The sequence below is a fragment of the Canis lupus genome, chromosome 9 (assembly GCF_048164855.1).
Source record: "Canis lupus baileyi chromosome 9, mCanLup2.hap1, whole genome shotgun sequence".
In the NCBI taxonomy this organism is placed as follows: domain Eukaryota; kingdom Metazoa; phylum Chordata; class Mammalia; order Carnivora; family Canidae; genus Canis; species Canis lupus.
In genome coordinates, this window is record NC_132846.1 from 29253939 (window position 1) to 29276695 (window position 22757).

A 22757-nucleotide genomic window follows, 5' to 3' on the forward strand; every position below is an offset into this window, starting at 1 on the left:
TCAACAGTTTCAGAAATGTTGGCTTAAATTAGGAGGCCATTTTGATCTTTAATGTTGCAAGGATTTTTGCCATAAATACTTATAAGAAATTTGCTAGCTTCTCGGAGTGGCTGTCATTAAGGAAGCTGGTGCTTCAGAGAGCTTCTCTTTTCCTCCTTCCTAGTGTAAATCATTTCCTCTGTCCCCAAACTCTAACAGCTTGGGCTGAAAGTGGTGCTATTGCTGAAGAAGAGACTGGAAATGGAAATTCTGAATCTACCCATGCCCCATTCCTTTCTGCCTTACTTCTTCATTTGAGGTGTTTACATTATCTTAAATGAACAGTTTTGGGGGGTTTTGGGACATTTCTAGCAGGAAATATTCTAAAGCATTAGCTATGATTTATCTTGTGTAATTTCAGCACTTGATAGGAGCCATTTATTCCCATGTTCTGCATTCCTGGTTCTCTGACCAAGTGGATGGAATTCGGTTATGTTCTTTGTGCTGCCTTTCTATGCTTTGGATTCCTGGTGTATTTAAGAAACCTTGAATTTTTTTGACTTTTAGCTAATTATGTCCATATCTGGAAAGGGGGAAGTCATGCAACCTACAGCAGTGATACTTTCTATGGAGGAAATATGGCTTTAATTAAAGTATCTTCTTTCTAGCCAAGTCCTTATTATTGAAGTAATAGAGGTTAAGTTTGTTCATTCTTTGGTTTTGGTAAGGGAAGTGTCTCTATTGTACACTCCTTCCTGATATACTGTGAGATGGAATATGGGGTAGCCTTTGAAGCAGCTTGCAGAGTGGATAGTTCCTGATCCCGTGGGTCCAGCCAGAACTGTGTTACCAGATAGCTGTAGCCACTTGTGATTTGAGATCACAGGAACAGAGAGTTTGAAGGGAGCCAGTGAGAAAAGTAGACATGATTAAAAGAAAAAAAAAAAAAAGAACAATTTCTGGGCAGGTCAGAGTAAGGTTGTCCTTGTTCTGGAGATGAGCTGGATTGTTAGCTGCTAAAAAATGGGAGCCGAGAACTGACGCGTTTCTACCCCAGCATGGCTCTTAGCAGCACTTTTTGTCTTTCTAGGTAAAGATTTATTAAGATGATGAAGAGAACAAGGGAGGCTAAAATTACCCAGATTTGTTTTATTATGTTTTCATTCAAATTTAGACAGCAGCTGTCTGTCCTTTTAATTGAGCTGTTCAAATCATAGCTAGGAAGCCAAGCAGCCAATGGCATGGTGCCACGTCCCGTGTTCCTCTTTAGGTCCTGGGGCTTATACCTGGCTCCTGGAAGCAGGTCTCAGGTTGCAGAGCTCTGTCTGAAGGCAAACTCCAGTGACAAATCTGTTCTTCCAAGAGCTGATGGTGCTTTTGCATTTTGGATCTCTAGCAAGGAAGCAGAGCCCCCAACACAGAGGCAGGGGTGGATGGTACTTTATTGGTATGACTGGAAAGAGTTCAGAAAAGCTTTTTGTCCCCCAAATATCTCCTGCCCATTTGCTACACGAATAGGGAGTCATTTTTGTGTGTGTGACTAATACCCTTTTCTAAAATGCTTGTCATTGGCACCAGAAGATAGGTAGCTTAATTTTCAAAATTTTTTATGAACTGGCTGCATGAAATCCATTCTTTCTCATAACCAACTAGACACTTCTGAGGGAAGGGAATGGGGCTTATGGGTCAGGGACAAAGATAAAGAATAGAATACAGGGTGGCAGGCCTGGGTCCGAGTAAGGGAAGGACTCCTGGAAATCATTGTGAGGATTCTGAGTGCTAATGATTCCCCAAATATCCATCCACAGCTATAGCCACAGCCTCTCTCCAGAGTCCCAAATCCATACTGACAATTTCCCTTGGATATACCCATCTGAAGTCCAGTGGGCACCTTAACTATAGCAGATTCAAAATTGAATCCTTCTCTTCTTTTTTGCTCACACTTTATGTGCTCCAGGGTTTTTTTTTTTAATATTTATTTATTGGACAGAGAGACAGAGAAAGAGTACAAATGGGAAAAGTGGCAGGCAGAGAGAGAGAGAGAGAGGGAGAAGCAGACCTTCCCACCCCCGAGCAGGGAGCCCGACGTGGGGTTCTATCCCTGGACCCTGAGATCATGACCTGAGCATATAGCAGATGCTTAACTGACTGAGCCACCCAGGTGCCCCATGCCCCAGGTTTTCTTGAACTTCTCCCCTACTTCCCCTACTTCCCTACCCAGTCACCAGTCCTAAAAATTTTGTCTCCTCCATCTCTCTGCTCCATGGTCCCAATGCCTCTGACTTTCAGCTTCTACACACAGACAGTTGCAATAGGCATTTAATTGGTCTTTCAGCCTCTCTCTCTCTCTCTTTATTTCCTCCTTCATACCACTGCCAGAATTAACTTGCTGTATATAAATCATATCACTATTCACCCCTAAAAATCCTTCCTTTAAGTATCTGCTGTTGCCACAGAATAAAATCTGGACTCCATAGTGTAGTGCCCAGAGCCTATCTCAGTCTGGCATCCTGCCGATCCTATCTCCTTGCCTCACCGGAACACAGCCCTTTGATTTTGATTATGCTCTATCTTCTGTGTTAAATAACCTTTCCCACCATTGCATCAAACCTAGCATAAATACTACCTCCTCTGTGAAGTTCTCTCCTGCTCCCCAGGAGCAGGCTGCCCCTTCTTCCCCCGGAGTACCCTACATTGTGCCACTGTTGTAGCGTGGATGTTGAGTACAGCACCTACATACAGGGAGTGCTCTATTAATATTTATTGTTGAATGAGAAAGACGCTGGTGGGAAAACATCTACAAGAGATGACAGACGGTGCCAGAGGGAGGAGAGAAAGCACTGAACACCAAATTAACACAGCAAATGAGGTATCATTTACAACCATCAGACTGGAAAAGGTGAACAAGATTCTTCATGCCCAGACTCGAGGGTGGAATAAGAAAATGGGCAGCTCCATTTGCTTCTGGAAGGATGGAATATTGGTGGAGACTTCCTGTAGGAAAATTTTGACAGGGTGCATCAAAGCTTTTAAAGATGATGGAATTTGACCCAGCAGCTCCATTTTGAAGAATCCATCTTAAGGGATGGATGAGGATTCAGTGATGTTAATGTAATGGAATGTAAAGATCCTATTTCTACCAGCAATAACATAGTGATATCTAAAATATCTAACTAAATAAGGCAGTTGTTGAAATAAACCACAGCACATTTTTATCGTGGATTATTAAACAGCCATTAAAAATGTTAACATGGATCTATACTTATTACCATGGAAGGATAGTATGTGTGACCTACTGTAGAGTGAAAAAAGTTGGTTCTAAAAATATACACATACTGTGGAGATCCCTGGGTGGCTCAGCTGTTTAGCGCCTGCCTTTGGCCCAGGGCGTGATCCTGGAGTCCCAGGATTGAGTCCCGCATTGGGCTCCCTGCATGGAGCCCGCTTCTCCCTCTGCCCGTGTCTCGGCCTCTCTCTCTGTGTGTGTCTCTTATGAATAAATAAATAAAATCTTTAAAAAATAAATAAAATAAAAATATATGCATGCTGTAATCTCATTTCAAAGTATTAGCATAGAAAAAATCAGGAGGAATATACAGTAGCATATCAACCGTGCCTATCCTGAGTTGGTGGTATTCTTTACCTTTTTCTATGTTTTCTGAATTTTTTGGAAACTAATCAGGAATTAGTTGTATGGTGAAGTGCATGCACATAAATGTGCAAGCACACACTCCCAGAAAGGTTATTCTATTAGTAGAACAGAGAAAGCTTCTGCTGGTGGGTCAGCCAGCTTACCCTCATTACCAGTTCCCAGCTCCATAGCAGCCTCAGGGCAGCCTGGCTGCAGCATGTTTAAGGCAAGAGAGGCAAATATATCTCCATCTTTTCTGTTAATATCGAAGTTAGCCAAGAATCCTTTAGAGGATATTTGGAAAACACTTGGAGTTAAATCATCTAGTGACCGCGAATAATTCATGGCAATAAACCTTCCTAAAACTCTACTATTAGGGAAAATCATTTTTGAAGGTCTCCCCATCAGAAATCCGGTCTGGCTGAGCTAAACCCTAGCAGGAAAGCTGGCAGGAGCTGTAGAAGCTGATGACCCTTCTCTCTTCTCCCCACCAACACATTTTAGATCATAGAATGCCTGCTAATTTCCAATTCAATTAGAAGTACTCCGGAGTGAGTGTTTGTTGACAACACCACCCAGGGGGAGCTGGAAGGGGTGGGCTGGCATTGCCATGGTGACAAGGCCTCCAAATACAGGATCCAGGTTGTGAGGCAGCAATGTTTGCTGCAGGATCACTCCCCAGTCCCACACTGCTGCTTGGTCAGACCCCTGGGCCAGACAGGAAGTCAGGAGCCACTCTTTTCATGGTGCTGGGGAACTGGGTTACTCTGCCCTCCATGCTGCTCTGTGTCCCTTGAACAGGCCTGAGCCCTAGGCCCACAGATGGGAGCCACCCCCTCCTTTGCTACTTCTGCCCCTACCTTTTGGCCACTCAGGCTCCATATTGGACCCTGTAGCCGGCCTCTTCCCTCTGTAGCACCTCAGCCCTTCCTGTTGCTGTTTCAGTCCCAGAAGGCCAGGGCAGTGAGTGGTCAGAAGAGCACGGGGCCTGCTCTGTGCTCATGGTGTCCCGCTGGGTGACCCAGGCTGGCCCTGCCCAGTGTTGCCACTTCAGGGCTCCCTCCCTGTGGCTGCCCCAACTCATCAATCTGGAGGCCCCAGAGCAGCACTGGCAGCAGTTTAACCAGAGTCTGTCCCCAGAGCAAATTGTCTGGGAGCTCTGCCAGCTTGTGAAGAAAATCTGCTTTGTGAACAGGGGAAGAAGCCTCTTTTATACTTTCTGCTAATCACGTTATTCACATAAGAGAGCTCTTCGTGCTTCCTTCCTTTCCCACAAGCCCCTGCTTGTCCAGGAGCCTTGAGGAGACCAGAGGGAAAAAGTGAACAGGTGGTGAGCGAGCGATTGTCCAAAATATGAAGGAAACGGTAAAATACACGTTCTGAGAAATGATTCCACTTCTCAGAAGGCTGAAGTATTTTAATAAACATACTTTCTCAGAACAGAATTAAAAAAAAATGTTTATCCTTGACTGGAAAGTTTATTGTGGCCCATTATAAGCACTCTTCCCCTTCACAAAACAAATAGTAGCATGAGTTATGTCTTAAAAAACAAACTGTAATTAATGGCTCTTGCCTGCAAGGTAGATTGCTCTGTGATGTCTCTAAGCTGGTTTGATTTTCCCTGCCTCGACTTGTCCCTTCACTTTTGTCCTTTCTCTCTCCTCTCATCCTCTTTCTTCTGTCCTCAGTCTTTTCCTTTCTTTCCTTCCCAGCGTTCCTTATCTGAAAGAGTTAAGTAGAGACCCAACAGCTCATGTACAACAATAAAAGAATGAGACTTTTATGTTAAATCATATTTAAAAAGTCAAGATTAGATGAAAGACAACCTTCAAGTAATGAGTTCAGGAAGTTATGCACTTGACATCATTGTCCACCATTCTTCACAATGTTTATACAAGTCCTCACTTGAAATTACCGTTAGGGTTGATTTATAAGGTGTGTGTGTGCACACACACGATCTGTATGTAAATTTTGTCCTTTCTTGATTATGTTCCTTCTTCCTTAAATCGGGCTATAAATGACAAATTCTAAATAGGAAAAAAAAAAATCACTCCAGAAGGACCAAGACTTGCCATCAATAACAATACACAGATATGTATATATTTTAAATAAGCCCTGAGGATGCTCCCAACAGAGATGGCCCAGAATTAATTTGTGAAAACTGAGCAGCAATGTTCGAGTCAGACATAGCACCCAAAGTGGCCATTAGGGAAGATGGTTTTTCCTTTGGGTATATCAGCTCTGAAAAGTTGGATGCTGTTTATTTTTATTCAGCCTTGTGATTGAGTAGGGAGCCTCTTGTGACAGGTGTGATGTGCACTAACATTTCTTGAGTGCATTCTCTGTGATATGCCAGGCTCTGTGCTGAGAATTTTATGGGCAATATCTTGTTTAATTCTCCCAACAGCCCTGTGAGAAAGCTGAGGCCTTGGGAACAGGTAACTGACCAGGGTCACATGGCAGACCTAGGATTTGGGCCCCCTTTTCTGACTCATTTACCAAATCACCAACCTGAGGTGGGTTGTTTCCTTTATGCTCCTAACCCATCTGGTCATTTAGAGCATCAAAGAAGACACTGCATGGAAACATGGTAGCTGCTCAGCATTAAATAAGTGAGTTTTCATGTCTGTTTTTGTACAGCTCTTTCTCCTTAGCCCTCAGTATTCTCATTACATATGTATTTTTTTCAGGAACTTCTCCATATTTTCCCTAAAATAATAATGACTTCTAAAAGATCCAAGAATAAAAATAAATAAAATATCCAAGAATATTTTATGACTACAGATTTTTGTGCTAGCCAGTGGCTTCCTTGGTAGATGTTTCTCACTTGCTTCATAAACAGTCTCTGTAGAAAGATTTATCATTGGCCTACCTTGAGCAGCATACATTGTTTTCTTTGTAAACCTTATAAGAAATCTTAGTACATACACATGCGATATTATGGCTTCACCAATTCCATCAAATATGCCTGCAGTTGGTCTTAACCAGAAGTTGGAAATCTTTCTTTCCTTTGGGAATTTACCTCTGTGGCCAATACCTGAAGGATCCATCTTTGCTGCCTTCTTTAATTTTTGCATTTTCCCACAGGCCTTTGCAGTGACAGAATTATCTCTGACCTTTCTGTATGCATGCCCTGCTCTATGCCTTCCTCCTTTCCTCTCTGCTTGGGATCCTCTTGAGAGTGTGCCTAAGATGGTTTTCTTTTCTTTCTTTCTTTCTTTCTTTCTTTCTTTCTTTCTTTCTTTCTTTCTTTCTTTCTTTCTTTCTTCTTCTTTCTTTCTTTCTTTCTTTCTTTTTTCTTTCTTTCTTTTTTCTCTTTCTTTCTTTCTTTCTTTCTTTCTTCTTTCTTTCTTTCTTTCTTTTTCTTTCTTTCTTTCTTTCTTTCTTTCTTTCTTTCTTTCTTTCTTTCTTTTTTTTTTAAGATTTTATTTGTTTATTTGATAGAGGGTGAGCAAAAGAGAGAGAGCACAAGCAGACCAAGGAGAGGCAGACTCCTCACTGAGCAGGGAGCCAGATGTGGGGCTTGATCACAGGACCCCAGGATCATGACCTGAGCCAAAGGCAGATGCTTAACCAACTGAGCCACCCAGTGACCCCAGATCTTCTCTTTCTTTTGGCTTTCTCCGCGCACAATAGCCCCAAGTGCATCTGCAGAGCTGGTTGGCAAAGACTGTAAACTTAGCTGCTTTATTCACTTGCAACTCTGTCTTAAGCCCCTCCAAGAAGCCCCACTACTTCTTAACCTACCTCCAGGTAGCTGTTTCCAGGTAAACATAGTAAATGAGAAACTGATATTCCTCCAACAGAATAGAGGCAGGGACAGATTTTACAATCACTGACGATATTTGGTTTCTAACTATAGGTTGTTGGTTTTTTTTCTAATAAATCTTGGTGGTAGTTATATTAACCACTTTCAAAAAAAAAAAAAGATTGTGACAGACTTAAATAAGATATCATACAGGCCAACGACCATCAACTAATATAAAGAGGAAGGTAATTCTGATAATATGAGTAACAGCTTTGATCACGAAGATTCTTCTGGATTGTGTGATATATCAGGATAACACATTTTAAATTGTAAGGGTCTAGGGGCACCTGGGTGGCTCAGTGGTTGAGTGTCTACCTTTGGGTCAGGTCGTGATCCCGGGGTCCTGGGATCAAGTCCTGCATCTGGTTTCCTGTGGGGAGCCTGCTTCTGCCTCTGCCTCTGTCTCTGCCTCTCTCTGTGTGTCTCTTATGAATAAAAAACAAACAAACAAATAAATAAATAAATTGTGAGGATATGCCATTATTAATGGGAAAGATGAATACCTTTTGTAGGTCATAGAACATATCACCTCATGAGCCATCAGTGTTTATGATTGGGTGATAGAATAATGTAAGAGATTAGGGAACCCCATATGTCATCATTTCATAGGTGGAAAAATCGAAACAGTAAGAAGTTTCTTGGGAGAGAAAAAAATTGGTTAAAAGCTAGGATTAATATAATAGTTCTTCTAATTAAGTGATAAATTCATTTTATTCTTTTCTTCTAGTATAACTTCATAGTGTATATATGCATAGGAATCATATGATCCTTTCAATCACTTTAGTACTCTTTAATATAATTCTAGAAATGAAGAACATTGAAGTTTAGATTTTGCCTCTATGATAAACTCAGACACTATAGTCTCGCCACTCTATCCTTTAAATGCCTCATCTCTAAGGGTTTTGTATGGAGCTGGGGGTGGTGGACAGATAATAATTACTCATGCCAAGGTGTTGTTGCAATTTAATTAATATTTATAAAGCACTTGGAGATCCTCAGATGAAAGGTGCTCATCCAAAGAACAATTATCTTATGATCTCTCTCATGTTCCTGCTCCAGGTTTTTTGGCCAAAGTGGAAGGGGTTAGTTAACCTAGAACTCTGGGAAGCTCTGCTACCAGAATTATGATGAAGCGTGTAGACATTAAGCTTGTCACCCCTTGTGCAGAGTGATGGTTTATTTTGGGTTGCTGAAATGCTGCTGCAAATCACTGTGTCCTCAGGAGACAATGTCATATCATCAATCAAGCCTGCCTCTGGGGAATTTTCTGTCTCAGCAACTCCTGTCCTTAAAGGGGGCTCACGCAAGGAAGGCACAGCCTCCTCCTGATAGTTGGTGTAATGATTCATTTTTTTCAAGATAGATGAAAGTCTTCAGGATGCAGCACAAATGGGGGAATTCCAGTAGCCACGGGGGAGAGAGACTGGGAGAAAGAACAGCCTCTATGTCCCCTGCTTGATTCCTCATTTCCAGAACCCACCCACTTCTGGTCATGTGGCCAAAATGAAAGAAAAGCAAAGATCGAGGCTCAGTAGTGAGGTGACTGGAGCTGTCATAGAGAGGACTCCTCCCTTTGTTGCCACATTGTCTCCCGGGATTGGCCACAGCATTGCTGACCACTGAGCACCTGGAGGGCCTCCGCTTCCTCCCCAGCACTGGGCACTGATGTGTGCTGGAAAAGTAGCCATTCGCAGGCCACTGGGGAGGCTCTCTACCTGCACTCTAAAAATGAGGAGTGTCCAGTTCAGTTCTGCTCTGACAAATACAGTGAGTGGGTGGTGGTGCGAAGGGGACCTCTGCTAGACTCTTTCTAAGTGTCCCTACAGAACCAACTGTATCAGAATCACCTGAAGAATGTTCTGATTCTGAGGGCCTGGAACTCTGCATTTTAACAAGCTCCCCACGTTTCTCTGAACTAGCACAATACCCTGACCCACTCCTTGTTGAGACCAGTTTCAGCTAAAAGTTTGGGTCTAATAACCCAAACATGCTAGATATTCTGATCGCCTGAGAGGAGCCATCCCTGTCAGCTGGCATAATAGGTGGCTGCTACATCTTTTGAGAAAATGTCATGTAAATTACTCATCAGAGAATACTAAGGAATGGATTCCTTTCGCCGTCTTCTCAGCCCAAATCCACAATTCTGTAACATATTAAACACCTACTGCAAATACCCTATGCCAGGTCTTTCTTTGTAATGGTTGCTTTGGCTTTACAATGTAAAATCTGGTTGGCAAAGGCTTGGGCAAAAGCTCTTATGCTCCAAAGAAGCTGGTACTCATTTAATCAATGTTCTCAGCTACTTCCTGAATTTATATTTTTAAATAAGGAGTACCTGTCTATCATCAGGAGCTTTTTCTAATGACCTGGAGTCAGGCCTGGGTATCAGCCATTTAAACGATAGCTTAGTCTTTGACCTAGATTCAGGTGTATCTGAAGTTCTATGTTCTCAGCCTTTTGTTTATCCCCTGCCTTCCTCATTTATGCAAGTCTAGGCCCTGGCATTTCCCTGGCTGACACCTCTCTCTCCTCTGTAGTCCTGATTGGAAGCAAGCAATTTAAGCTTTCTCAGTGCCCATAATAGAGAGAACTTAGGCTGATGATGGAGCACTAACCAACTGTGGGATATCAGAGAAGTTACACAAGCTCTCTGAGCCTTAGTGGCTTTATTTGTGTACATGAAAAGAATAAACCTTACCTTGTTGGGATTAAATTAGATAATGTATGTTAGTATCCTGCCTCATACTTGGCACATCATATAATGTCACGCTCATCATCTCTGGCCTCTACTTAGACTCCTTTCCCCACGTGTCCCTGCCTGCTCACCCAACCCTGGATGCAGCCAGTACCCAAGCATGATACGGCTTGGGTAGATATATAGAGAGGGAGATCATTCTTAAAGCACTTCTTCACCCTAGCATATTCTTTAAAAGTCATCTCTCTCAGTAGTTTTTAAGATAAAGTGTTAATAAAAGCAGGTATTAAGACTATGATGACAAGAAGAGAAAGGAAGCAATATGAGATGTAAAATATGTGGGGTGGCTAGTTATGGGTACTACTTTTTTTTCTAGTCTGTTTTCTCTCTCATTAACCAATAGCAGAGTTTTCATGTGTACCCTGAGTCCCTGACCCTCTGATTCAACCATAGTGGTGTCCCTACCTCCCATCCTAGAACCTTGTTACGCCTGTTTTCTTAGTTGTGCTACAAAATGGAAACAGAGCCTTACCTCACACTCCCCCTCATTCAGTCCCTTCATTTAGTGGTCTAGTTCTGATAATGAAGCGCTCACTTTTGTCCCATTCCAAGTCACTCCACCCCACCCCTGTTCTCATCATTCAGATTTTAGCTCTGCCTTTGTCGCATCTCTTAAGTGCTGGTTCTGGGACATACCTTAGTCTTCTTCTACCACTCATACCTGCCTATCTCTGACTAGGCCCTTTGCCCAGTAGCAGGGCCTGTGTTCTCCATCTAAGTTTTTCTTAAATTTTGAGGGAGTGAGAAAGAGCACACGTGCATGTGTGCACTTGAGTGGGGTGGGGGTGGGGGTACAAAGGAGGGCAGAGGAAGAGGGAGAGAAGCAGACTCCCTGCCCGGCTAATGCTGAAATCATGATGCTCAGACAACCCTGAGATCATAACCAGAGCTAAGATCAAAAGTCAGATGCTAAACCAACTAAGCCACTCAGGCGCCCCTCTCCATCTTTTGATATGCCACTGTCTGACTGCCTGAATTTTAGTATATCTGCTGTCCAAATTCTCTATGGCTGGGCCCCACCTACCTATTGAGCCTCTACTTCTAAAATAACTGGTGCTCCATCTTAGGGAGGTATTCATGCTCCCTGGACATGGTATCTTGGTCTGACAGCATCTCCACTATCACTTGGACCTACCTCCCACCATCTGTCTTAACCTTAATAGTAAATTTGCTCCTCCTTACTGCATGGTCTTCAGTGTTCAGTTCTAGTCAGGATATCAACTGCTTGAAATAGGCAGCCAATGACACAGAGAGATGGTTGTCAGGAGACAGAGTAGCTGAGTTGCTACTCATGTTTCCAAGGAGACCCATCCCCTTTACACTCAAGTAGCTGCATTAAAGAAAACCATCAGGGAGGCTAAATTTTTACCATTAAATAGCATAAAATCTCTTTACTGAGAGCCTAGGCAGTGGAGTTTGAGGAAAAGCCAATTGCTAATACAAATAGAATGTGAGAAGCTTTAGATCAGCAGAGCCTTAAGTATCAGGAGGCTGGGATACTTCAAAGCAGCGACTGCTGTAATGCTTTTGACTCATGGGTGACACTTTCTAACCTTCTAGGAGGTCACTGTTCTGATCACCACTCTTAAACGTCAGGGCTGTTTGGCTGCTGTGCATCTTAACTTCATCTTTTAGCCCTGAGCCAGGCTGCACTATTGGGGAGATGGGAAAGTGCTCATCTCTGGGAGAGAACATGGAAATTTCCCCCCTGCCAAAGGTTTGGCTACTGGTCAACCTGGTGCCATGGATTCCCTCTTCTAAGGATTAAATTCAGCTATTATGTATCCCAAGATACCCTCTTTAAAAAGCAAAATGTGTTCCACTTGAGTAATAGTTCCTCAATTTGCAGGAACTGGATTTTAGGTTAACTGTTTGCCATCCAGGCAGTTAGACACAGGGCCCATTTACAGGGGATTAGTAGGAGAAGAGTGTAGGCATGCACTTATTCAGGTGTCCACTCAGGAATACAGCTCAGGAATAGAAGACATCAGAGATGCAAAGGGGCAGGGCAACCAGAAGCCAACACACAAACTGGAACCTCCAGATGCCTTCAAAAAGAAGCAGGGTGAGGATGTGTGTGTGTGTGTGTGTGTGTGTGTGTGTGTGTCTTTGAGAATGAGGTAAAATACTAGCTTTCATTTGTCTATATTCATAACTCTTTAGTTCCTTGTCATCTTGGGTGTGTAAAAAAATTAGAAAGTGCTTGTGTTTCTCTAAATACAGACAAAATGGACATATTCTTAGTCTCAGATAAATATGAAAAGCTGTGGGCTTAGAACTTCATGTGTTTATTTTTTGATGGCACTTAGAATAAAATGTTCCAAATTTAACATTTAACAGAGAACAAACAAACTAACCCATTATGCAAATGGTATTATGGTTGGAGAGTCCGTAGGCAAAGGAAGATAGATGTATTTATAATTGCATTTTAATCTTCTCCACTGGAAACAATTCCTTGTCTGTTTTAAGTTGATGCCAATCTGAACTAAGAGATGGTGACTTAAATTTAGAACTTGGTCAAGATGGCTATCAATTGCTTTAACTATAAAAGATCTTGCAATTTTGTCTCCAAATTGCAATGTCATTTATAATTCCCTTTGTCATTACAGATAGATGTTGTGTTATAAAACTGAATGATGAGCTTTGTTGCATACTTTAATTATTATTTTTGTCATGAAAAATGCCTAAAATTTGAAACTGGGAAATAACAGGGGCAATTAAGGAAACAATCTGTAACTGATGTACTCATCCCTCTAAATTACATTTTCCAATAGTTATTTATAAAAGTTGACCAATCCAGTTTGGCTGTTTCCTTACATATAAGACCATAACTCTCCCCTGAGGAGTTTGTGGTCAGTCATTCTAACAGCATTAATGAGTTTTCCAATCCAGACCAGCTGGAATCAAAGCTCTAAAGTACTTTATTTTGAGCAAAGAATATACTACATGTCACACAGATATGAAAATTCTTAATGAAGCATTAATAAAGAGAGTGTTTATCTTTCACATAGCTATTATAGAGGCCAATAAGAATGTAGAAATATAGCTGTTGGAGAAAGAGAGATTAAGTTGTATTTTTCTTGGTCATAGCTCTCAACCATTGGCAGGGATGATATAATCTCAAATTTTGCCCAGTGACCCAGCCACAGTCCTTGAATTTTCCTTCCTTTAGACCCAATTATGAAGCCTACAATTACACCATTGTCATTGAGGCAGAGGCAGACATACTTTACCTTCTGCAAAGCAATGGCCTGAAAATGTAATCCTGTTACAGTAGTAATGTCTAGCCATAGTCATGGTTGCCATTGAAGATTTTTCCCCAAATGCAAGCTGGTTTTCCAGTATGTCTTGATGTGATAACTCACAGAGGTGATGAATAACTCTGTGGAGCTCCTCCCAAGTTCCTGTCTACAACTATCAAGCACCATTGTCCTACAAGCATAGCAAGACTGAAATTTCTGAACAGATGTGCCTCAGCTAAGGAGTTCCTCTTGGACAGGTAAAATGTAAAAACAATTATGGAAGCTTCATCTGTGTAAAAGAAAAAAAATCAGTTCTGCATGTTCCAGCTAATTTCTTATAAAGTAGGGTTTGTATAGAAAAAAAGAATTTGAGGGTTCACAGAATCCAAGGAGCATGATTTCCAAGGAGGTCATTCCTATGGAATTACGTGAAGCTTTATATCAAAGCTTTGTTTTAAAAATGGAGTTTTCCTTAATACTGTTCAGAGCATACCATGAAGATACACTATGATAAGGATAATTTATCTCCTTTCATGACACAAAAAGGGATATTATTTAAAAATTAAGAGGAAAAGAGAAATGTAGATTTAGATATATCATCCATGGCACCCCATCAAGTAAGGGGGTTGTCCTCCAAGGGCAGCAAAAAAGAATATTAGAATCCAGCTAGCCTTTTTTTCTATTAAGTAGCTGTAAGATCTTGGGCAAGATACTTTCATTCTGTGAACCTCATTTCCAACTCTATAATGTGGAAGTATACTGATACTAATACCTCTTGTGGCTACCTCCCAGGAGTATTGTAAGGATCCAATAAGAAAAGGATATGAACCTGTTTTATAAACTGTACTAAATAATATGTGTTAGAGTAGTAGTCAGTTTTCTTCTTATTAATCATATCTCTGATATAATATAAGAAGAAACTAATTTCCCTGTGACCCTTCTCATTTTTGGGGTCCCATGTATTTTCTCCTGCTTTGGGAAATTTTAACTTAGGAAGCAAAATGATAGAATCCTCAATCTGAGAAGTAACTGATTTCCTAGCTAGGATCCTACTGGGAGATCTGGTTTACTTTATTGCTACCATAGCATGATTTTCTCTCGATTGGCTGTAGCTATTTGGTTATAGCTTTCCTATTATAGAAAACACTCACATTATAGAAAACAGAAAACTAGGCAAGCCAGCTTTCTCTGACACTTCATTCATGTATGCTTGCATACAATCATTCATACATTAACTACATTAATAAATACCTATATGCCAAGCACTGAGCACAGGAGAATGAATAAGATTCCTATCCTCAAGATGGCTTGTTGTTCCATTAAGAATAAACTAAAAGATTTGATATATGGTACACTAGGTATTTCTTGCTTTTCTGTTACAAGGCTTGGCATATGGTACATTTTAACAAATATTTCTAAAAGAAATGAATGAAACACAGGCCGCTAGTCTCCTTAGAAGAAAGGACAAACTCATTGGATTCTGGTATTGAGAGCCAAGGAAAGGCTTGAGTATTCTAAGTCAATATATCAGAGATTTCTACTCTTGAAATCTAGAACAGACTCAACTTTTAAATTACTTTTTCAATGCAACAAGGTCATGGTGACCCTTACACTGAGATGAAATAGTGTACTCCTTGCTGACTCATCCTGTAAAATGAAAAAGACATTCTGTGGAGAAGTATTGGGAAGAAAGGAAAGGAATGAAGATAGTCACTGAGGCAGAGACTCCTGGTAGCACAAAATTTGGAGATTTATATCATTGGTGAATCTTACGCTCGATAATCCCTGGGATTTTTTGCCACTGATACATTAGCAATCACTCAGAAATAGGCAGCATGAGTGACCTTGGCACAGCATTTTAAGAGAAACTCACTATACTCATTAGCAAAGTTTACTTGTAAACAGATATGCCTACCATGTTCTGTGGATTGGTATTGTCAAAAACATCTACTCTTTGAGAGACTGCATTAAGAAGATGAAAAGGCAAAGCACAAAATGGGGAAAAATATTCACAAAACATATGTCTGTCAAAGGATTTGTCTTCAGATATATGAAGATGTTTTATCACTAACCAATACAAAGACAATGAATTTAAAACTGGGCAAGAGATTTGACCAAATATTTCATCGAAGATATCTGTGAATGGCCACTAAACACATCTGAAACATTTTAACTTCATTGGTTATCAGGAAAGTACAAATTATATACAACAATACACCCACCGGAATGGCTAAAATTGGATAAGATGTGGAGCAAGTGCCCTCATACACTGCTTATGGGAATGTAAATTGGTGCAACCACTTTGGAAAAGAGACAATTTCTTATAAAATTAATCATATGTACCCTATGGCCCAACAACCTGACTTTTAGGTAATTTACTCAATATAAATGAAAATATATGTCTGCACAAATATTTACATTTGAATGTTCACAGCAGCTTTTTATTTTTTAATCTTATTTATTTATTCATGAGAGACACACAGAGAGAGAAAGGCAGAGGGAGAAGCGGGCTCCATGCAGGTAGCCCAACATGGGACCCAATCCCGGGTCTCCAGGATTATGCCCTGGGCTGAAGGTGACGCTAAACCGCTGAGCCACCCGGGCTGCCAGTCACAGCAGCTTTATTCTTAATTGCCAAAAACTAGAAACAACCCACATGTCCATCAAGAGGTAAATAAACATACAAAGTGTGATATATCCACAAATGGAATTAAATCCAGTGTTTAAAAGCAATGTACTATTTATTTATGTAGCAACATGGATAAATCTCAAAAATACTATGTCTATCAAAAAAAACAGACACAAAAAATGTACACTTTATGATCCCCAAAAGATAAATCTAACCTATCATGATAGAAAGGAGATCAATGGTTATCTGGGGCTGGGGGTGAGGAGGATGTTGTTACAAAGAGAGTTGAGGAAACTTTTGGAGGTAATACAAATGTTCTGTGTCCCTGACTGTAGAGGTAGTTGAAGACATAAACTTTTGATGGAACTGTATACTAACATAGGTACATTTTACTATATGTAAGTTAGAGTACTAAAAGGTCTATTTAAAAAACTGACATGATACATAAATTTACTAAAGTAGAACTACAAGGCATAGTATTTATATTATGAACAATTCATAGTAAAGTAGGTACCTTTACTAGTAGAATGTAAGAGCTAAAATAGGGTTGGAGTGCGTAATTTGAAGGAAGTGTTACTTGAATGTTCTTTTAATAATCATACTGATATGTCTCAGATGAAACAAAATGCATTTGAATCTTCAGGAAAAATGTACATATTTATGTATTTTATCTTCCAGTAGAAGTATATAGTCTTAAAAACAAGGACTACTGTCATTTTTATTTAAATTTAGAAAAGAATTTGGAAGAGAAACATTGATTTATTGATAGAGGTGGGCAGGTTAAGAAACTAAAATTCAAACAGCCCAGCCAAGAAGTAGGTCTTAAGCTCAGCCAAAAGGAGGAGGAGGAGGAGGAGGAGGAGGAGGCAAAAAGAGCCTTGCAGGAGCCAACTGTTTTGAAATTATAAATTTTCACTAAAGAGATGCTGTGATATGATGGATTAGTCTCCCAGGGATGCCAAGTTCAATGAATTGCTCTGTGTACTTTGTAGACACAAATCCCAGGCTTGGCCCCATTTACTCCTTTTCTTTCCCCTGGAATATATCTTGGGTCTAAGCCTCATGTCTCTTCTATAGAAAACTCTGAAACGCCTTCACTCAGAGATGAGCCAGTCGAAGACAGAGACCCATGACCTACCTACCTTCCTTCCTGGGCTCCTAATGTTGTAACTGGCATGTGGGAAGCTTATATATATTGTAAAATGAAATAATCAGTTCTGAAATTCTGTTTCTCTACTTTCCTTTAACTCACCAAGACAAGTTTGTGAAGAGCAGAAGTGGTATTTATTTACTGTAAAGGCTTATCTCTGGACAAATCATATTTTTGGTCCCATCTGGATTAAGCCCATTCATGTATATAGACTTCTCTGAGCAGTACAGAGAACTGACTTAACATGGAATTGAAATTGTGGAGTGTAGAATGAATGCTTTTAACTGTAGTAGTCATTTTAAATGTACTAGGATTAAAGGTCATTTAAATGACTCATCTACAGAAATTTAAAGTGAAAAGATGACATTCTTAATTTAGCTGTTCCTTAGATTTGTTCTTTAGCAGAATTTTAAAAGTGGCTTAAACACACCTCAGACTGATTTATCCAAGACCACTCATCAAATCAAAAATGGATTTGTATATAAAACGTCTTATTTCTAAATGCCAGAAAATAATCTGGTCTTAACCTCAAAATTTTAGGTTATGAATGACATGCAAACAGTATCATTTTTAGTTACAGATTTTACATGTAGCTATTTTTATGTAAATACATAAAACCAGAGAGCAGGGATAGGGTAAAAGAACAAATGATGAGCAATTTAAACTTAGCCTTTGCAGATAGGCTTTACATTTTTCAATTAGCTTTGTCGTTTAGATGTCTGGCCACCATATTTCTGTTATAAAATCCCATGGCACCATGTTTTGGGAGTAGTAGCACCATAATGAGAATCCCTGTTTTCCTTTTTATGTTTTTAGAAAGTGCTCTAGGAAATAGAGCATGAATTTAAAATCCAGTCACACATATCTGCACCTCAGCATCATCCTAAAATCATAGGTTTGACAAATTTCCACAAGTGTGTCCCTTTGAGGATTTAGAAAGAGAATGCTACCCTTCCCCGAGAATGCTACCCTTCCCAAGATTGAAAATACTTTCTATTCCAGAAATTTCTCCAGCAACTAGAGAAAATTAGATTTGGCCTGAAGGATCAGACCAAAAAGAAATCCTGCTGTGGGCAAAGTTAAAATATAGTAGAAATTGAAAGTGCAATATGTAATATAAAATTTTATGTACAATACTTCAGCAGCATGTGTACCCAGATTAAAAAAATACAGGAAGATTAGCATGGCACCTGTGCAAAGATGACATGCAAATTCTTGTATGCTTCTCATTTTACAAAAATAGAAGTTATAGATTTGATCTGCGTAGGATAAAAATTATACAGAAATACAAACACAATATAAACAGTAATTATCTTGGGGAATTAGGACTACAATTTTGAAACCTCTCTGTATTTTAAAAAATGTTCTGCAGTAGGGGTGTAAAAATTCATAATCAACAAAAAGAAAATAAGCATTTAAACACAAAATGATATGTTCATTCAAGCTATTTGACTACCTGAGTTTATTTATTCATTTTTAAAGGTTTATTTCTTTATTTCAGAGAGAGAGAGAGAGCTTGAGTGTGAAGGGTAGAGGGGAGAGAGAGAGAATCCCAAGTAGACTCCATGCTGAGTGGGGAGCCTATCATGGGACTTGACCTCACGACCCTGAGATTGACCTAAGCCAAAACCAGGAGTCAGATGCTTAACCAATTGCATCACCCAGGTGCCCCAGCTACCTAAATTTAAAAGCAGAGTTGACAAAAAGTGAATTAAAAACACTTTTTAACCTTTCATGCCTTAGAGAAATGACTTTCTAGTTATTTCTCTTTTAATTCTAGTATAGTTAGCATAGTGTTATATTAGCTTCAGGTGTATAGTATAATGATACAAATGTGAAAAGATGCTCAACATCACTCATCATCAGGGAAATGCAAATCAAAACCACAATGAGATATCACCTCACACCTGTCAGAATGGCTAAAATCAGGAACACAAGAAACAACAAATGTTGATGAGGATGTGGAGAAAGAGGAACCCTTGTGCACCATTGGTGGGGATGTAAGTGGGGCAAGCTAGTGCAGCCACTGTGGAAGCCAGCATGGAGGTTCCTCTCAGGCTTATTTTTATTTAATTTTTCCTTTTTTTTCTTTTCTTTTCTTTTTTAATGTTTTATTTATTTATTATTTAAATTAAATTAATTGACATATAGTGTATTGTTTTAGAGGTAGAGGTCAGTGATTCATCAGTTGTAAATAACACCCAGTGCTCATGACATCACATACCCTCCTCAGGCTTTTTAAAAAGGTTTCTTTCTTCACATGATGTTACACTTCTTGCTGCTTAATTTTAACCCTTAGACTATCTCATCCTGGTGGCTCTCTCTTCCTCTTGCCCCTTCCTTTTGTGCTCATTGCATTACAGTCACTGACCTCATTACTTTCAGCTCGTCTTACACTTCTTCTGGACTATTCACACACCCTCCCAGACACTTGCTTTATTTTTTTTAAGATTTTATTTATTTATTCATGAGAGACACAGAGAGAGAGAGAGACACAGACACAGGCAGAGGGAGAAGCAGGCTCCATGCAGGGAGCCTGATTCGGACCAATCCCTGGTCTCTAGGATCAGGTCCTGGGCTGAAGGTGGCGCTAAACTGCTGAGCCACCCAGGGATCCCCAGACACTTGCTTTAAAGGGAAGTCATAAAGTAGAAAAGATTTATTATTTTTGTTCTTTTTTTTAAAAAAAACGTTTTTATCCATTTACTTGAGAGAGAGAGGGAGAGGGAGAGCATGAAGGGAGAGAGGGGCAGAGGGTGAAGCAGACTCCCTGCTGAGCAGGGAGCCCCATGTGGGGCTCCATCCTATGACCACATGATCATGACCTGAGCTGAAGGTAGATGCTTAACCAACTGAGCCACCCAGGGGCCCCTATTCTTGTTCTTTTAAGAGAAGATCACATGCATCACAGAGAGACTCTCTGATAGGCACAGATTCTGCCTTCAGGAAGTTGAGTCTTTTGAAGATGGTTGAGTAAATACAAAAGTGCAAGTGGATGTTATAAGCATCACGAGAGGGGTGAGCTCAGAGTCCTACGGAGGACAAGGAAGGGGTCAAGAAGAAAGCTAAGGAGGAGGCGTCTTTTCTGAGACCTGCAGGACAAGAGGAGTGAGCTGTGTGTTTTGCACATGTAGTAAGCCGTAAGCTGTGAGTTGATCTTCCCCCAGCTTTGTCCCTGCTCTTAATAGAGACTGTCCTCTGTAGACTGAAATGGATAGTTAAATAGCTGTCTACAAACCAGACTGTCAAAGAGGCACACTAGGTGTTATATGCCACTGATGAATTATTGAACACTACATCTGCAACTGATAATGTACTATATGTTGGCTAACTGAATTTAAAAAGAGAGAGAGACACACACTAGAGAATAAGTACTTTGAGTTCAAGCAGTGATTTTCTTCAAAAGGCAGAGCAGCTCCTGTGCCTTGTTTGTCCCTTTCACCCTTATCCCTAAGTGCCTTGGACTTCCAACTGCCACCACTTCTTTATTTGAAGACTTCCTCTGGTGCCTGGAGCCTACTTTGTCCCATATGACATAGGCAAGAATGTTAGGGAATTAATGTCCTCCAGAAGCAGTCCACCACCATAGCCAATAGGAATTGGGACACAAATACCCCCGCTCCCTGGCTCCTTGCAGGGATGCCTCTGAGATGTGTGTTTCCCCAGAAATAAGCTCTGGTCGCCCATAGTGATAACTTCCCTGTCACCTTATGGTACTTTCTTCATCTTCCAAGTAAGCTTCTCTATAAACCTCAAATCAGGGGCTCCTGGGTGGCTCAGTGGCTGAGAGTCCGCCTTTGGCTCAAGTCGTGATCCCGGGGTCCTGGATTGACTCTGACATTGGGCTCCCCGCAGAGAGCCCGCTTCTCCCTCTGCCTGTGTCTCTGCCTCTCTCTCTGTGTCTCTTATGAATAAATAAATAAATAATCTTAAAAAAATAAATAAACCTCTATTCTTTGCTGCAGCAACTGTGTCTGAAGGAACCCAAATTAAGATTCATGACCAAAGCACATTTGCAAACAAACAAAGCGTCACTTCTTAAATTGTCTCTACACTCCCTTCACTCTTCATCTGGATACTCTCCCTCTGTATGCATGTGTCTATCACAGCACTCAGCTTACCACTCGCTTGCTGCTCTGCCTCTCCCTTTGAATTGTAAGGGTTTTGAGACCATGGATTATGTCTCTCATCTCTCTATTTCCAGGACTTCAATAAATACTTACTAAATGGATTTCCTGTGAGCTTTGCAATCATTGTCCAGGGCAAATGTCTTGGTTCAGGATATTTTACAAAATGCCTGGTGAGAGGGACAAGGTGAATGAATCTGGAGAATGTTCTGAAAGAGAAGCAACCCGGAAAACTTTAACACAGTAAAATTTAACCCCTGCCCATGTGTAAAAGCACATGCATTACTGTGCTTCAACTTCCCTGTCTCTAAAGTGAGGATTAAGTAACACATGCCATGATTTAGTGTCGGAAAAGTGCTTTGAAACTTCGGTGAGGCTCTATACGATTAAAATAGTAGCCACTGTTCCATCATTTAAATAATCTCATTGGCAAAGACCATGCATTAATCATCACAGAGGAGTATTTTTATAGTCACTGAACATCTTTCATCTGAGAACATCACCATGGTTTATAAACATTAACTCAGTGTATTCCTCATGACAACATGCAGACTGGTCCTTTACATGAATTGATAAACCAAGGCCTGAAATAGCTAAACAGCTTGTCCCAAAACATCCAGAGTTGGGGCAAGAAACAGGTCACTATTAGGAGAGTTAGTAATCAAGAGATAGCCCTATGTAAATATTTGGGTAAATGAGGCAAAGTAGATCAGATAGGCAGACCCTTAAGGAAAATAGCTCTTTCTCCTTTCTCTGCAGCCTATAGAAGATGGGGTATCTAGAAAAATCTCCACGGACTAACAGGTTTCATGAATTATGAAAATGCTACAAAATATTTAGCAGTTGCTTTATGCTTGATTCTGTGCATCCAAGGATCCCCATTCAAATGTCCCCATGTATTTTATGCTCCTGACAATAAAAATAACTGTACCTTCCAGTCAGATAAAGAGGGAAGGCTGCTGTACCTTGAGAGAAGACAGATGGGTGAGGCATACATTCGGACGGCTTCCATTACAGTAAAATACGATCCCTTGGTCTCAGCATCTGTTCTGCAAATGTAGTGGGAACCTTTCATCAAGATTCGGTGGCAGGTTCACTGGTCAGCAGTGGCCAGTTCCTCTTGCTTATGCCCTGGTGTTGGTAAGTGAATTCCAACTTTGGCCAGTGGATCACCAGCCAAGAGGTGTGAGTGCTTTGTGGCTTACAGACACCAGCGTTATCTCTCCCCAGCTGATCCTCAGCAAGTGCCAGTGTCAGTAATGTGATACGATCATGTGATACACAAAGCACTAGGAACACTTAGAAAACTGGCAGATTCTCAGCTCTATCTGCTGTGCAGCTTTGGGAAAATCACTGTATCTTTCTGTTTTTCAAGCCCTCAGCTAAGTAGGAGTTTTAGCCAGATCTGTAATTCTTCATCTACAACACAAAACCCC

The 22757-nt window shown here is 40.5% G+C and overlaps 1 protein-coding gene, 1 long non-coding RNA gene and 1 pseudogene across 2 annotated transcripts in view; 2 read left to right on the plus strand and 1 right to left on the minus strand.

Annotated features, from left to right (window-relative positions):
• Positions 1-22757, plus strand: part of FRMD6 (FERM domain containing 6) — a 232547-nt gene that overhangs the window by 8787 nt on the left and 201003 nt on the right. The gene's annotated exons all lie outside the window — the stretch shown is intronic.
• LOC140639390 (uncharacterized) lies at positions 1187-22554 on the minus strand. The gene is made up of 3 exons (XR_012036119.1): positions 22287-22554; positions 21418-21530; positions 1187-1371 (listed from the first exon to the last, which is right to left on the minus strand). It is a non-coding gene; the product is annotated as an uncharacterized lncRNA (long non-coding RNA).
• On the plus strand, positions 18328-18428 carry LOC140640708 (U6 spliceosomal RNA; annotated as a pseudogene).